At 39.9% G+C, this 15,602-nt stretch overlaps 1 protein-coding gene across 48 annotated transcripts in view; it reads right to left on the reverse strand.

Moving 5' to 3' along the window:
* ZBTB20 (zinc finger and BTB domain containing 20) overlaps positions 1–15,602 on the reverse strand; it is a 505,805-nt gene that overhangs the window by 57,190 nt on the left and 433,013 nt on the right. For all 48 annotated transcript variants that reach the window (XM_071759958.1, XM_071759936.1, XM_071759870.1 and 45 more), the window contains one exon: positions 3,063–3,159. The gene's annotated coding sequence lies outside the window, so the exon portion shown is untranslated. The remainder of the gene's footprint in view (positions 1–3,062; positions 3,160–15,602) is intronic.

The following is a 15,602-nucleotide window of genomic DNA, read 5'->3' on the forward strand; positions in this document are numbered from 1 at the left end:
GAGAGCTATCATCATCTTTGCCTTTTGTGAAAGACAGCAGAAGGCCAGCATAGCACAGCGATGGCACTTCTGTAAATGGACCCAATGCACAGACTTCAGTAAGTTCAGGACAGAAAAGATGCTGAATTTTCTAAGCTAATCTGAGAATTCACTGCAGAATTCATATTTGCTATTGATGTAGAAGAGATTTGTCCAGTCCTAAGCATCGTACATACTCCATCTCTCTATATTTTCTGACCTATAGCCAGGTAGTTTTCTTCTGTTGGTATTCACTTTCAACCTTTCCTTTTGTTTATCATGTTGCTTTTCATTATGTTCCTTTACATCACTTAAAATATATTATCTTCTTTCTTGTGTGCTTTCTAGTACCTATTATCTGGCTAACTGCATCTACTGTCACCCCTGAATTGAGGGCCTCTCGGCTCATGTGTATAGCAAGTTGTATAATCATTGCCATATTTTTATTTTTATTTTTCTGTCAGTATTGTCATTGCAGTGAGGCATTCTCTCCCTCAAATGTACCTTAACTTTATCATACAGCAAGGTCTTAAATGGTGGCCAACTCACAATGCTGCAGCAACTGCAGTGATGTGGACATTGCCTGCAGAACAGAATTGGCTTCTTTCTGTTTAATTTGAAAGCAGAATGGATAATATTTTGGATGTTCAAACCTTAAAGCTATCTAGAAACTAATTGCTACCTCTGAGCTTTGGAATGCCTTTAAAACCCCTGCTACAACTCCCCCTTTTTGTCACTGTTGCATCCAGCCTTCTCTCCCCCGTCCCTCCACTTGCTCTCCCTCACGATTACTTTGCATGTGCCTCCCTTGCAATCATAAGTATCTGAGACTGGAATGAATTTCCCCTCGATCAGTCAGTATGTTCTCACAGCAGGGCCACCAAACCAGGTCTCTGTCAAAACCAGGCAATGTATGTTGTACTTCTCATACAGCAGCAGTAACTAATGCTTGAACCTTCCCTTGCACAGGGAACAGCTCTCTGTCCTGTAGAGACACCAGGTTAGCAGTGAACAAATTAGCTCAGCTATGGGAACCAGTGTAGCTGCACAGAACCCAGAGTAGCATCCTGGCTCTCAGGGGAAGCTATGATAATGTGACTGTACAAGAATAATAATACATAATGAACAATAATGAGGCAGTTTTCAGCCTCTGAATACAGGGAGGGCTGGGTCACCAACCAGACCTTTGTTCATCACATACTAAACAGCATGGAGGGAACACACCCCAGGGTTGCTGATACCACAAGTGCTACTGCTGGCTGAGACTGCCCACCCAGGTTCCTGGCATTATTTCTCCTCCTCACAGATACAGAACCACCTTCTAGTAAGTGCCATCAGGTCAGAGATGCCAGTAATGCCCAAGTACTGCAATCAAGTGACGGGCGTACAGCTTGTCTGTAACCTTCATAATTCACAGGGACAGTATATAATTAAAAAAAACAAAAACAAAACAGCTTTTCAGATCCTAAAAATATCAGTGTGAAAATAGTTCACGTTTGATTTTAAGCAGTATTTTTTTTCCTGAGTGTTCTGCTGCACATTCTTCCTCTGCCTGTGTGCGACTAACACAGCTCCTGATATCAGTGCTTATCACTGCCAGTGTTGTGTCTCTTCCAGACATGACACTGACAATACATATTTAGAAACTGACAAAGTGAAAGAGGGAGATGAGTACAATTGTTGAATATAGAAAAAGAACCACCAAACCAAACAACAAAAAGCCAAACAAAAAATGCCTGAAAGAACAGCAAAAAGCACTGTAATCTGCCCAGAGACCTGACTTCAAAATTGAGGGTACACTAAACTCCAGAGCTGAGGGTGAAACTTTCTGAGACAACCTTGCTTTAAACCACCTGAGCCATCCCAATTTTTCTGCCAGAAATTTTGCTTCAGTAGTTAAAAGTCCTGTACAGGCTGACTGCCTGAATATTCACAGCTTCTCTGATGATTTTGCAGCCACATTGATCTTCATGCTGTTACAGCTACATGACTGGCAGTTTGTTTAAAATCTCTGATTGCAAGTTTGTGTCATACAATAGAAAACACAAACTCCTGAAAACATCGCCATAAAATGTAATACGAAAGAGAAATCCCAGCAGAACACTGCAGAGCAAGAATGGGAGGCACAGAGAACTGACAAGAGAGGCCCAATGTTCTAGTGTAATAAAAGCCTGGAAAATTTAATCAAAGCAGAAAAGTAAAATAAATTCCAAAATCCCTTACAGGAGACTGATTAACATAATTAAGTTAAACTCAGAGATTAAGTTAAACTAAGACTGAAATTTGCATAGTCTGTTTCAGACCTGAAGTGGGGTTTATATGCCCTCAACTTTGTCCATTTTTTCTATCTAAATCACAAGTCTTATTTGTTAGGACCTGCCTACAAAACCTCCTGGACTTACAACCTCAGAGCATCTCAGCACTGAGAATTAATCATGACATATCAAAACTACATACAAATAACACAAAATTGATGATAATTTCCAATCTTAATAAAACCACAATGAACAGTCAATATTCTCTCAGGCAACTTCAGCCAAATTTACCAAATCCTGATGGCCTTAAGGATCACGAGCCCAAATCATAAATGACTCCAGGCCTGGAACCAACAATGTAAATCTTTAAGGACTTGAAATAAATTCAATCTGCATTGCACAGAACACCAATGAGAGAAAAGATGCCTCATTAAAAAGCAGTATGAATAGAAAAAAAGATAAACACTCCAAAGACAAACACGGATACACAAAGTAGAACAGCACAAACTAGAGCAGTAAGCATGAGAACCTGCCAAACTGAAAGATACAAGTAGATCAAACCAGCCATTGCTGAACTATGCTGGGAGGCTACGACTTAAATATTTAACAGGTTTTTATTGACATATTTTTTTGCCCACATAGTTCCTTGCAAATTTCAAAAGCAAAACTTAGCTCACCCTGATCACTAATGCTCACAGGTGCTGCATTTTTTTTTTTTTTAAAGCTTTTTTTTTTCTTTTTTTTTTCCCTGAGACAAGAAGTCTTTTGTAAGAGATAAAATATACTTACAGTGGGTTCCAAACGGTATCACTCTTCAGGTAAATTACTCCAAGCCTTGGACCTAGTGCAGACGTTCATTGGGGCAGGGAACAGAGAGAGGCTGTGTCTGTACCAGAAAGAACCAAAAGGAAAGGTCAGTGGGAAATGATAATTATTTACTGAGAGCAAGAAAACTTTCTGCAACTCTAACTGGCATTCTCTACTGTCAGTACAGCTGGCTGCAGCCTGGTAGGGCCGAATTCTTTCTGCTTCAATCCCTCCAGCCCTGGCTGCGAACCACAACAGTCCCTGGTTGCCACATCTGCCCGTGCAACCTCTCCTGGTGAAGTGAGGAGGAGAGAGAGAGGATTAGCCAGCAAAATGCTATCAGGAGGACTCATCCTGAGAAGCTGCTCACTCTAATGGCATGAGCACGGAGCAGTGATGGAGAGCTAGCACAAACTTGGCACTCAAGTGCATCTCATCAGAACAACAAGGCTAGTCCTGTTCAGAGCAGCAACAAACACTTGCACAGGACTGCAAGGCAGGAAAAGGAAGGAAAAACTCTCTTACACTTCTTTTGCAGGCTGTACATCACAAAAATGATGGCTCCTATCAAAGCAGAAGCCCCATCAGCCACCAGGTCTACTGCGGTGAGACCAGTGAAATGGCTTCTTGTCAGGCTTTCAGGAAAGATTCTGCTCAGCAGCAGTTCTCTGTCTGAAATCCCCTGAGCCTTAGAAGGAGTTGGACTCAATGGACTAATACAGAAAGGGATCCAAAGAAAAAAACCTCAGCTCCAGTATTTATTAGAGGGTGATTTTACCACCCAGACCTAAGTTTTTTGGAGTATTTACATTTTTGGGGGACTTGAATCCCTCTCTAGACTAACAGAACTCCTCCTTTGCTAGCTTCTTATGATCTTTGGGTAGCTTGTTGTGGATGTTGGAAGTATGTCTGAAGTTAACATCCAGGGACAGAATTAAATCCTACACTTCACTTATGCAAAGAATTCCTGGGACATCAGCATGTTCAGTCCTGCCCACAGGGAAACCAGTGGTGCTGTTCCCATGAATAAATGATTATGCCTATTCTCATCAGACAAGACAAGCAAGTATTTGCTTTATCAAAGAAATCAAGAAGGTGAACAAAAAATTATAAGAGATCTAATTGTTATTTCACAGGTAGTTAATGTCACTACGCAAGTTGGAATTTATGTCTATAAATGTAACACAGTAAAAAACCCCACTGCTCATGCAACAGGAGCACTAGAATGAAAACCAGCAGACATAACGAAGGATCTTAGATGACACTATAGTAATGTGCTTCACATTGGTAACACATTTCTTATTGGTGACTGGTATTTATGCTATGTATTGATTTCAACACACTACATGAAATCTACCAGCTACACTTCACAGGGACTCAAGCAAATGTTTTCTTTGATTCATTTTGCTGGGCTGTCCCATCTCGAAGCCTGGTTTTTATTGCAAATGAAGTAAATTTAAACACACACACACAAAAAAATCTTTAGCCCAGCCTGAACCTCTGAACTTCACCAGGCTTGAGAGAAGAGCCATATGCCAGCATCAGGTTAGCTCAGAAGAATTACATAAAACAGTGACACCTCTGACCACTACCAAGGGTTGAATTTCAAAGGTGCAGTAACACCCAAGGACTCTACAAATTTAAGCCCTTGCTAAAACTCAGCATGGCTTACCTTTCAAGCTCTCCTTCCCACTTCCATATATGCTCCAACTGTTTTTTTAATGCTGACCTTGCTTCTTATATCCATTTGCACACATCAATCTGTCTTTTCCCTGGCTATTGCTCATCCTTTTAAGCTATAAATCCCACATGCCTTAAAGAGTGTCCAGTAGTACAGTTAACATGCATTTTTAAGTTGTATTAGAAGCAGAAAAATCACAGGATGAAGTCTTTACTTCGGCAGAACTTCTGCTCACTTCTCTCCTAATTTCACACAAGAGAAGCCTAAGAACTGCATGTACTAATCCTGCATATTTTGTCACCTCTCTTTTTTTGTCATTATTGCTCTTCCAATCTCTGGGATCCCAATCCAAGTGGTTCTCTTATGTAGCACTGCCTAGCACTCAATCTGGCTTCATATCAAGGGTCAGGCAGACAAGTTGTTAGAGATGAGCTGTTCAAAGTCTTCTACAAAATCTGGGCACTAAAATCTCTCTGAAAGGCAATACTTAAAATATCTTCAACTTTCTCCATAATTCCTGCTATGGCCTGGGAAGATACATCTCTTTTCCTCTAGTTTGATTAGCATCAAGCACTGAGATCATTAGCAGCTGATAGGTACATTTTGCATACACAAAATCAACAAAGCTTGGTGCTTCAGAATACATAGGGAGTGCAGTGGAGCAGGATTCACCCAAAGGTTTTTGTCACTGCCCAAACCAGGACAGTTTTCTAAAAGTCTTAGCTTGGGCAAAAAATAGAGGAAAAGGATTTTTCACCATGAGAAGATTGGGCAAAAAGAGAGATGAGGAAGACAACAGGAGAATGGGATGTGTGACATAGGGTTAAGTAACATCTCCCCTCTCTACCTGGGGTTCTCTATCCAGAAGAGCAAAGCACTAAAATTTCTGCTCCATGAGGTACTGCATGCTTAATTAAGATTTTGAAGGATGAATTTTCTGCATCAATGCCTCCCAGAAATGCAGACTCCGATTACTTAAGTATTTCTACTAATGATAGTAACATGGGCATTTTATATATACTCACTTTTATTCCACCTTGCTCTTCCCAAGCTTTATATGGTAATTTAGAGGGTGTAAGAAACAGTAATCCTATTACTATTTTTATTAAGGAAGGTCTGTTTTACGATATCAGGGATGTACTACAAATTTTTATTTAAGATGTACACTTCATGTCAATTCTATACTGGCTTCAGTGGAGTTGCAGTGGGCATAATGTCAGGAGAAAATGTGGTACTTTACATAATAATGATGATGATTAATGGGCTCCTGGACCATAACTCTGTATTCTGAGGTACTGATCCTCCTTTTCCTCCCTCCTGAAATTTGTGTCCTGACCCTTTAATCTCTTGTTAGCTACCTTTCAAGAACTGTTCATTAATCAGCACCATTGACCTGATGTGGTCTGTCATATCATATTACTTAAAACACACATAAGCAAGCATTGGCCTGACTCTGCTCTTTACACAACATATCACAGTATTTCCTTTACATATGACTTAAATATTATAAATTTCCTGATGGTGCTTGGTCCTGAAACTTGCTTTTTCTAGGCTGGTTCCCTGCAGGACCTGTCTCTCCCCCTGGCTGTACTTTCTGTTCATACAGCATCAAACACCTTCATTATTCCCTGTTTGCTAGGGGCACTCATATATATATATATTATCTGACCTGCAAAAGCCAATCAGCAAAATCACTCTCTTTGCTTGAAACCACTGCCTTCTGTTACTTTGTTTTAGTGAGTTCTGATCAAGGGGACTCTTTTTTTAGTTAATTGTGATTCATTTTATCCCTGCAATACTCCTTTCCCTTGTATCTGCTTCCCTGGTATCTACTTAAGAACTCTGCTTCCTTCTGCCTTCCTTGTGATCCCTGTAATGAAAAAAGTAAAAGATGAGCTTCTTGTTTTTGATTATTCTTGTCTGCTGTGCTGGCATGGTGCTGCCTATCATGAGGCACTGGAAAATAACTTGCTAGTGCCACAGAATTTAGCATGTCTGATCTTGACCTACATATTGTACAGGTCTCTCGAGTAAGGTGGGGTCAGTTTTAATGGATGCTTTCACAACCACAGTATGTTTTCAGACTGTGCTGTCTACACTAAATACAATTGTTCTTTTGGTCACTTTTTCTCTCCAGAAGTAGCATTTTGGGTGACTTTCTTAAAGCTACAATGAAAAGGAGAAGATGAGAATACAAATGTGATTCAAGAGTCAACCTGTTGCATGATGTGGGTTATTCCAGATGCATTTTAGTGTTTATTTTTCAAAAGCACATCCTCTGACTTGGACGGATGGTGGCATTTATGTTATATCAACAAGGTTAGGCCATTGCCTACCTATAAATAGGTATATATAGATATATAAATCTACCCATAGGTAGATACCCAACCACAGCATCTTAAACAGAGATCAAGATGTACTGTAGTGTAAAAACTACCTTTCCAACAAGGCCAAAACCTGTGCCATTAAAAACAAAAAAATAAAAAGTTATATTTAGAAGGCTATAGCATGAATTTTTTACAATAGCCAGTGCTTCATCTAGGGGAGGAAACTGCTCATTTCTGTGCTCTACTGGGAATGCTGTTATGTCCACTATCAGTAATTGGGCCTGAAATTCAGAAATTAATTTGTTAATGGATTAGACATTTGCAGAAAGACTGTTTAAAGAGGCTGGGCTGCTCTAGCCTGGTAAAGGCCAATTTCCCACACGGACGTCTTTGCAAAAGTACTACAGAAAAAAAAAATCTTTTCCTGAAGTCCCAGGGGCACTTACTGAAATCTGGAATAGCAATGTAGTTTGTAGTAAAGTCCACATCACGCGTCCACTTATTTTTTTCCTGACAAACCCTCTATTACTTGTCTGTATCTGTTTCCTTTTCCCTTCTTTCACTGCCTTTTCCTGACACTAAAGAAATTCCCTTCCCTTCAGCTGCAATTCTTTTCTCAAGTTTGAATTTTGCATTCGGAATAGACATTTTCTAGGTTTCACCTTCATTTGTTGATTCTTCTGATATTCCTTTCTATTTGCAAGTGATATTCCCAATTCAACAGCTAACTATACCTAAGAGCTCCAGTCCTGACTTTCCTTGCCACTTCTCAGGCTGAATGGCCCATCCTGCACTGTGCAGTGCTACAAGACCTCAACCCCGAATTTCTGTAGAAGTTCTCTCTCATTTAAGATACAAACAAAGGTGTTGCCTATTTTCCATTAATGAAGATGTCATCATGCTTAGTGTTGGGTGTATTAACCCCCCCACTTGCAGAGACACAAGATGGTCTCCAAGCAGAGCACAGGTTGCTCTCTTGGCTGCACTTTGCTGTGAGCAGAACAGGGTCAAGCCATGTTGGGCACTGCTAAACATCAGTTCAGACTGTGCACACCTGATTTGAAATGGTGAGGATAACTTACCTGGAAGAGGCAACTAAATGTCAGTGGCTGACAGGCTTAATCAGAGCAGAAGCAGATGACCAAAAGCTCTGATGTATCATTCAGCTACACATTCAAATGAATACAAAATTCTACAATGCCAGACTGAACCATGACAATTTGTCAGATGATGTGTTACCTTTTCACAATTGGTAAAGAGAAGAAACAGCATAGCAGAGAGAAACAGATACATACATACATATACGTTAACCACATATATGCATGTCTGTGTAGTTATATACACAATTATTATTTTTAGATTACCTTACTCTGGCAAAATATTGCTGTGTGTAATAACACAGAATTCTCTATATTGCTACTATGGAGCTTTCACAATTGAATATTGAACAAAAGCACACACTTTTCAAAGTAATTCATTAAAGCGGGGTCTGACTGAAGCAAATATAAAAGATCATTATTTTTTGATGCTGGTGTCAAATATGGGGTAAATCTTGCATGCTCAGTGGATCCACACCTGCCTAAGCCTTCCAAGAAACAGATTGATTTGTGGGTAGTGCTTGCATACTACTTGTTCTTGGGGAGAGTGCTAGTTTTCTATAGATACATTTAACAGAAGCAGTTTGAAAGTATAAACAGATCAGGTATTCATACGCTGATGGTGTAGGTTAGCAGGCATCACCATTACAGTACATAGCTCAAGAGATTTGTGGGAGGGGAACAAGATAAGATGTTAAAGTTTTGAAGCCATGAATACTGATGAAGACAGCAGGTGCAATCAGAGTATTGCACCATTACCAAGAAGGTGACAGTGTGGCAGCCTGACGCTGCTTTGCTACCTTAAGCATGGCTCTCAAAAAACCCTCAAAGTAAAGTTATGCCACAATAGCTACCAACATTTTTACAACTGAAATACAAATTGCCATCACTGCAATCACTGAGAGATGAAGAAAATGTGTAGAAATTAAACTGTTACAGTAATATATCCTCCTAAGCTACTACTTTGGCTAGATGAGCCAGATTAGCTCATGACAGATGAGCTTCATGAACATTTCATTGCCAAGGAACCCTGTCAAAATATTGGTGATTTCTCCAAATCTGTTCAACATCATGGAGATGTCAAATGAAATCTGAAAGGACATTATTTTTCAGGAAGAACAAAAACAATGAAGCATATGAAGAGAATGAGATGAGTTTTTTCCTCCTTCCCCTACACATTGCTTTGGTATCATTGACTGCTGTCCTTGCAAGTACTTCAGCATAAACCCTGCAGCTCTTAGTTCCATAGATGTTGGTGAACTGAAGAAAGTGTTGACTGTCCTCAAAGAACAGATCTCCATATTTCAGCAACCAGGTTTGGAAACCGATAATGTATTTTCATCTAGCTGCAGGGACTCTATAATCTCAACACATAACACAATTTAATGAAGCTTTACAGTGTTGGCACTGATTCTACCATACACCCCTCCCTCTTGATCACGGTGGTACAGCACCTGATGCTTCAATGCCCAGACACCAAATTTATGGTTTTCATGCTGAAAGCTGATCTCAACCACAAGTCTGAACTACACTGGGAGAATGGAAGACAATACAAAATGGTAACTGAGAAAAAAAAAAAATCCCGTTTTTTTTTCATGTCTTGTTGGTTGCAGAAACTGAGGTACTGTTTATATTAACTCAAAGTATAATTCTGTGCAGGTCAATGGAGTAATACAAGATATAAATTTCAATGGATTTGATACATTTGCCATGGAACCACCACCTTCAAGGTAAACTAGGAAATGAAACTTTCACTCATACATCTGGTTTTGCCAAGCACCAAAAGCTAGGTTATCAAACAGAGAAACAGAAAAAATTGACAGTCTCCTCCCCCTAAAAAAATCTTAGCATCATCTTGATGGAATTTTTTCCTCTAACTGAGCTTTTATTATGTGACTTGTTTATAAGGAGAGGCAGAAACTTGCAGGATTTTTATGTACTTTTACTAGAAGAAGATTTACATTAAAAATCATGTCTGCATGCATTCTGAGGGGCAAGGTGGGAGACAGTGAATCTGAAGTTTTAAGATTCAGAACACCACTGCCTGAATGCTGAGCTAAACAATTATGATACTGACGGTCAAGAAAAACACTCAAATGATTTGGAATCTTTTTGTTTTGTTTTGTTTCATATGACTGTCTCCTGTCTCTGAAGATTTCCTTTACAAGTCAATCATTAAAGAGTCAGTAACTAACACTGTGAAAAGACCAGGTAAAAAAGCACCACAAACATGTTTTCCCATACCATTCCTCCTATGTGCTTGCTGCCTCTGGCCTCAAACTGTACAAATGAAAGCTTGTTTGATTTATGTCAAAAACTATATATAAAATATCACACAGGATCCACAGAGAAACAGAGTCACTCTGGGCTTTGGTTTCATTATCCATTGAGGAATAACTGACTACAGCCTTCGAGTCTGTAGAACTGATCAAAGCGTTTGCTTCCTCACAAGCAAAGAGAAACCCACTGTAGATTTTCCTGTTTCATGCTTCGGTGCCAAAACACAAAGAAAAAAGTTTTAGATGAGCATGTGAATTATTCTAAAACATTGTTCAATCAAATCTGATGGTTATGCACGTTTGTGAAACTCGTCATTTGAAATGTCAAGTCACTGACAGCAATGTGTCCTGAGGTAGGATGTATATTTGTGATAATTATTTGCTTTTTAAAGTTATGTATCATCTGCATCAAAACTGGTTTCTCTTAAGTGTGCTTGAAATGTAGAGATGTCAGTGCTGGCTGTGTTACTCAGGTCTGGGTTTTAAAAACTCTGTGCCAGGAAATCACAGAGTCAGGATATGAGTAGAAGGACACTTTTAAGGCACTCCGAGTTATTTTTTAATTTGTTCCTAAAACTCTATGTGGTGTGGCTGATGGAGAATAATTACTAATGTTAGGAGTAGCTGAAGTGACTTGTACTCTGTACAATAAATAGAGCATGATGTGTTAAGGAAATAACATAGCAATAATTGTTATTGTTCTTATTCCATCATTAGCAAATTACAAACTTTTGGGATTGATTGGAACTCAGTTCTGTTCTGTGGCTCTTAGAGGCTATTTCTCTGGTCATTTCAAAACTGAAGGCAGTTGGCTCTGTTGTTGGATAAATTCTGCTAACGTAGGAGGGCTGTCTCCTGATTGCTAAGAAGACCATTTCCAAATCTTCAGCATCTTCTTCCTTGACAGCAGAAAATACTACGCAGAATGTTTTACATGATGCTGAAATGAAATTTATAGATCCACAGTCTTCCAAGAGGAGACATGGTAGGGAATGACAGTGACTTGAGGGAGACCCGATAGCAGTTTCCCTAACTTTTATTTCTGGATGATGACACTTTGTAAAGTAGTCCCTCGCTGGTGTTTTCTTTGGTATTCTGAACATAAAGCTTTTTCCTGTAAGGAAAGAAGTTCTGCAAGGAGAGAAGTTGGATCTTTGACTACCTTACTACCTGCTATCTTTCAACATAAATTTTTATTAAAAAATGGCCCAGATGAACAAAATTGTGAAGGCACTTATAGATATTCTAATCTCTGCAATGACTGGAAAGAAGTACCATAGGAGATGGATCAGGATTCTTAGCTGTAGGGGAGCTCAGAGCTATTCTAGTTCAATCAGATTTCACAATTTGCTCTAATGAAGAGCGCTGGCAGAAGTTCAAAGCTACTCCAGGTCTCGACTCTCCCTCCACATTACTATAAAAATTACTGTAGAAGTGTTAACTGCAGAGGAGCCAAAAGTTGTTTTGGTTCCAGCCTTTCCCAGCAGGAGTAACTGAGAAAATAGAGTAGGAGTGCTAGTTCTGCTCACAGCTCCCTCAGCCTCCTGCAGAACACCAGAGACATTCCTGGGAACATGGCACAGTGTGCCCAGCGCTGTCTCCCCTCGCAGCTCCTCAAGCCTCAGCCACTCCCTGCAAACGCCGCCGGTGCAAATGCACCAGCTCAGTAACTCCAGAAAACTTTGGAATTAGCATTAACCCCAGCTACTGATAACCTGATGTCTGCTTGAGAGGCAGAAGGTATCAGGAGGGATGGCTGTGTTCAGCCAGCATTGATGTCTTCAGCCCTTTGTCTGTGTCTGCTTTCTGTCTCATTCGGAGGTGGTTACTGTTACTACAAGTAGCATGAATCACGTCTCTGTTAAAAAACAGAGAGCTTCAGTTGTCTTACATAACCCCTGGTAACTGCAGGGCTAATAACAGCAGACATTTCCAGGTAGGGAATCTGCCTGAGTCCCAGACACACGCACACATTCATATTGCATCTTCATCCTCACTTCTGGGAAGGAGTGAGCTTTTAACATGCAGTATGACAGCTCTGAGATGCAGGACCTGGCAACTATTATTTTTAAAAGCCCTTTTTTTCACTTACTGCCTTGAGAAGCCAGTCTGGTACATTCAATTTGCTTCACAACCCGAGCAGCAAGGGGGAATGGAAAGAAAACCCCACAGCACTGTTTGGTTTCAAGAGAGCATCGAATACCAAAAGCCATGGTTGGATCCTAACCTGAAAGTTTGACTCTTTCTAGATATGACCTCTCCTTCTGTCTCTAAGAGAAGACCCATATTTGATAATGTTGGTACTTCTCATAGTTCTGACAAGCCCTTGTTTTTTTCCACCCTCAGTTTCCTCATTGGAAAAGTAAAGGACAATATGCTGCTCCCTCATTACTGCAGGGCTAATAGATAACGCTGAAAATCAATAATGAGGTCTTCAAATGAAAGTTCTTTATAAATTGAAAATATTATTTGTATTGTAACCCATAAGCAGCCCACAGAAAGCAGTTTTCTGAGGATTATTATGGTGTCACAACAATTAACTTTCATTCACCAGGAGGCCAAGGAAGAAATTTGCACTGGTAATGTCGCTGCTCTGTGAAACACTGAAATGCCTGTTGTCTTGCCAAATGAGACAAAATTTTGCTGATATTAGGTCCATCAGCTTAAGTATCCTGATTCTGGTTAGTAACAAACACAAGACACTTGAAAGGAAAAGATTCATAGCATACCTCAAGTTGGAAGAAACCTATAAGGACTGTCAAGTCCTACTTGCTGCTCCTTGCATGACTACCTATAACTAAATGAAATGAGAGTGTTGTCCAGACACTCCTCGAACTCTTGACAGGCTTTGTGCTACCGGCTACTTGCTACTACTAGGGAGCCAATTCACAAATGGAGCTGTTCAAGACTGTTTCCCACGGTTTTCCAAAGACAGTAGTTCCTTCTGACCTCTCTTACCATCAGTCAGCATCTCTGGGCATCTAAACTTCAATTATATGAACACAAGAACCAGATCAGACATTTCAAACGTCTGTTTTCTCTCATTTTAGGAGATGGTTTGAAGCCAGAGATTTGGAAAGTCAATTTGACTTCTGGATTTGTTCAGCTTTGAGGGTTCAGGGTAGGTAAAAATTAACTGATGACATTATAAAAAAATGTTTTCCTTCAGCCTTTATTTCTAAATCTGTTCTCTTTCTCAGTTCAGAAAATCTTTATTGAAAGTTTGGTGGAACTTCTTGAAAATCGTGTCATATAACCAGAAAGTGGTTTTTGAGGAATCATTACTTGGCTGTTTCCTAGGACCTATGGACAATAACTGACAATTTGGTATTGTTATTATGATACCAAGCATCTTACTTTTATGAGTCCCTGGACGCACAAATCACCTTACAGTAAAGTCACAACTGAACTAAACCTATATTGTGATGGAACTAAAAAGCTACCTAGTGTGGCCAACAGTTTCAGGCTGGCTTTCAAGGATGTCCTTCCTCTAAATGAGCCCATAATACTCATATGATCTCCAAAAGTTTCTGTGGGTGCAACAGGGAAATATTGGACTGGCACTTTTATTTGTTACCAAGTAAAAGCCTATGGTTCAGCAGCAATAAGCCTACTGTGAGAAGTCCAGACCCAGGCATGTGAAAAAACCCGTATCAAACAATGAACCTGCTGTACTGTAGTTTATCGGTATCATGCAGTCATGAGCTGTGACACTGCCCTAGGGTAAGACATTCTTGCTTTTTCTTTTGGAAGTCAAATTCATTTGCCGTCACTATCTAGCAATCCCCCTGTCAAATAGTAGGAAATTCAGCTTTTGGGCACTCTGTGTTACAATGTACTATTTAGAAAGCTGAAAGAGAGAAATGAATGGACACTATAGATCATACATCAGTTGCTAAACTTGCAACATTCTTCCTAGAAAAAAAGGTATTAATATTTTAATTCCTGATCATAACATTAGGTACCAGATTCTGGCTAGGCATCTAGAATGCAGTGGCTTAGGTTATTTTTGTAGGACTGAGATTCCTGCAGGAAACACTCACTGGTGGCCCAGTAAAGTGTTAAACAAAAGTTGGGCTCAAGTTGACAAAGCCATCTGAACTGGCTTCAAGTAGACATGAAGCATCCATGCATCTGGAAAATGGAGCTTGCAACTGACTGTTCTGTACCATCTGCTCTCAAGAACATTTTCTGCTTGGGAGTTGCATAAGCAATGAAAAAAGCACACAAACAACTTCCTATACCATGTTTTTGGTCACTTGAAATGACGCATTACAAAGCAAACCAGCTAAATATGCACAACTGTAACTCACTCCAGATGACAACATGTATTATATAAGAGCAATGCCTGACAGAAATACACTTATTTTAAGATATCACGACTCAAAGAGCACCCAGGGGGAAACATTCACTGTATGTGAGAGTTGGGGGCAAGTGCCAGGCAGAGTTTTGCCTCCATCTCGAAAGGTCAAGTGCAGTTCAGGAGACAGAATAATCAAAAAGCTGACTTCTCCTGTTTACAAAGTAAAATTACAGCACTTGTTGCATCTCCTTCTGTAAATGGGAGTTTAACTTGTAATGAATGTAAGCTTTTTGCTGTTATTTAATGCCACTTTAACGCACTTTAGATTCAAAACTATTCTTATCCCAAAAGCTTTAAAAATATAATTTGTTTAGACTCGCTTTTTTTTTTGCCTGTTGGGAAGCCGTGGCCTGATTTAATCTCATATTGTGGCATAAATAAAACAATATTCTTGGGAATTAAAATAGTTTAACCAGAATAAAAGTATCTACCTCTCCAAATGGGTCCCAAGCCTTTAAAACCGTGCATGTATGTATGTGTTGGCCTCTTTTTCTTTCCAGTGACTGCATGAATGGAATTGAATGGAGACATATGGGGAAAGCCCAGTACCTGTGAAAACACAGGGCAGTGTTGAAGGCAAAGCAGGACTGAATCCCAGAGTGAAGCAGGGTGTGGAGCTACAGGAAGGTCGTTTGCCTCTGCTTCAGTGGGGTTTTGATGCTGAAGTCAAGATGAGTTTCCCCACTGATGAGCAGACTCGGGCTATCAGTCCACAACTGGTACTTTGGGATCAGTCAGCAGGATGGGTCTGACCTGGTTTGGGCATGACCACATG

The sequence above is a fragment of the Heliangelus exortis genome, chromosome 1, assembly GCF_036169615.1.
Source record: "Heliangelus exortis chromosome 1, bHelExo1.hap1, whole genome shotgun sequence".
In the NCBI taxonomy this organism is placed as follows: Eukaryota; Metazoa; Chordata; class Aves; order Apodiformes; family Trochilidae; genus Heliangelus; species Heliangelus exortis.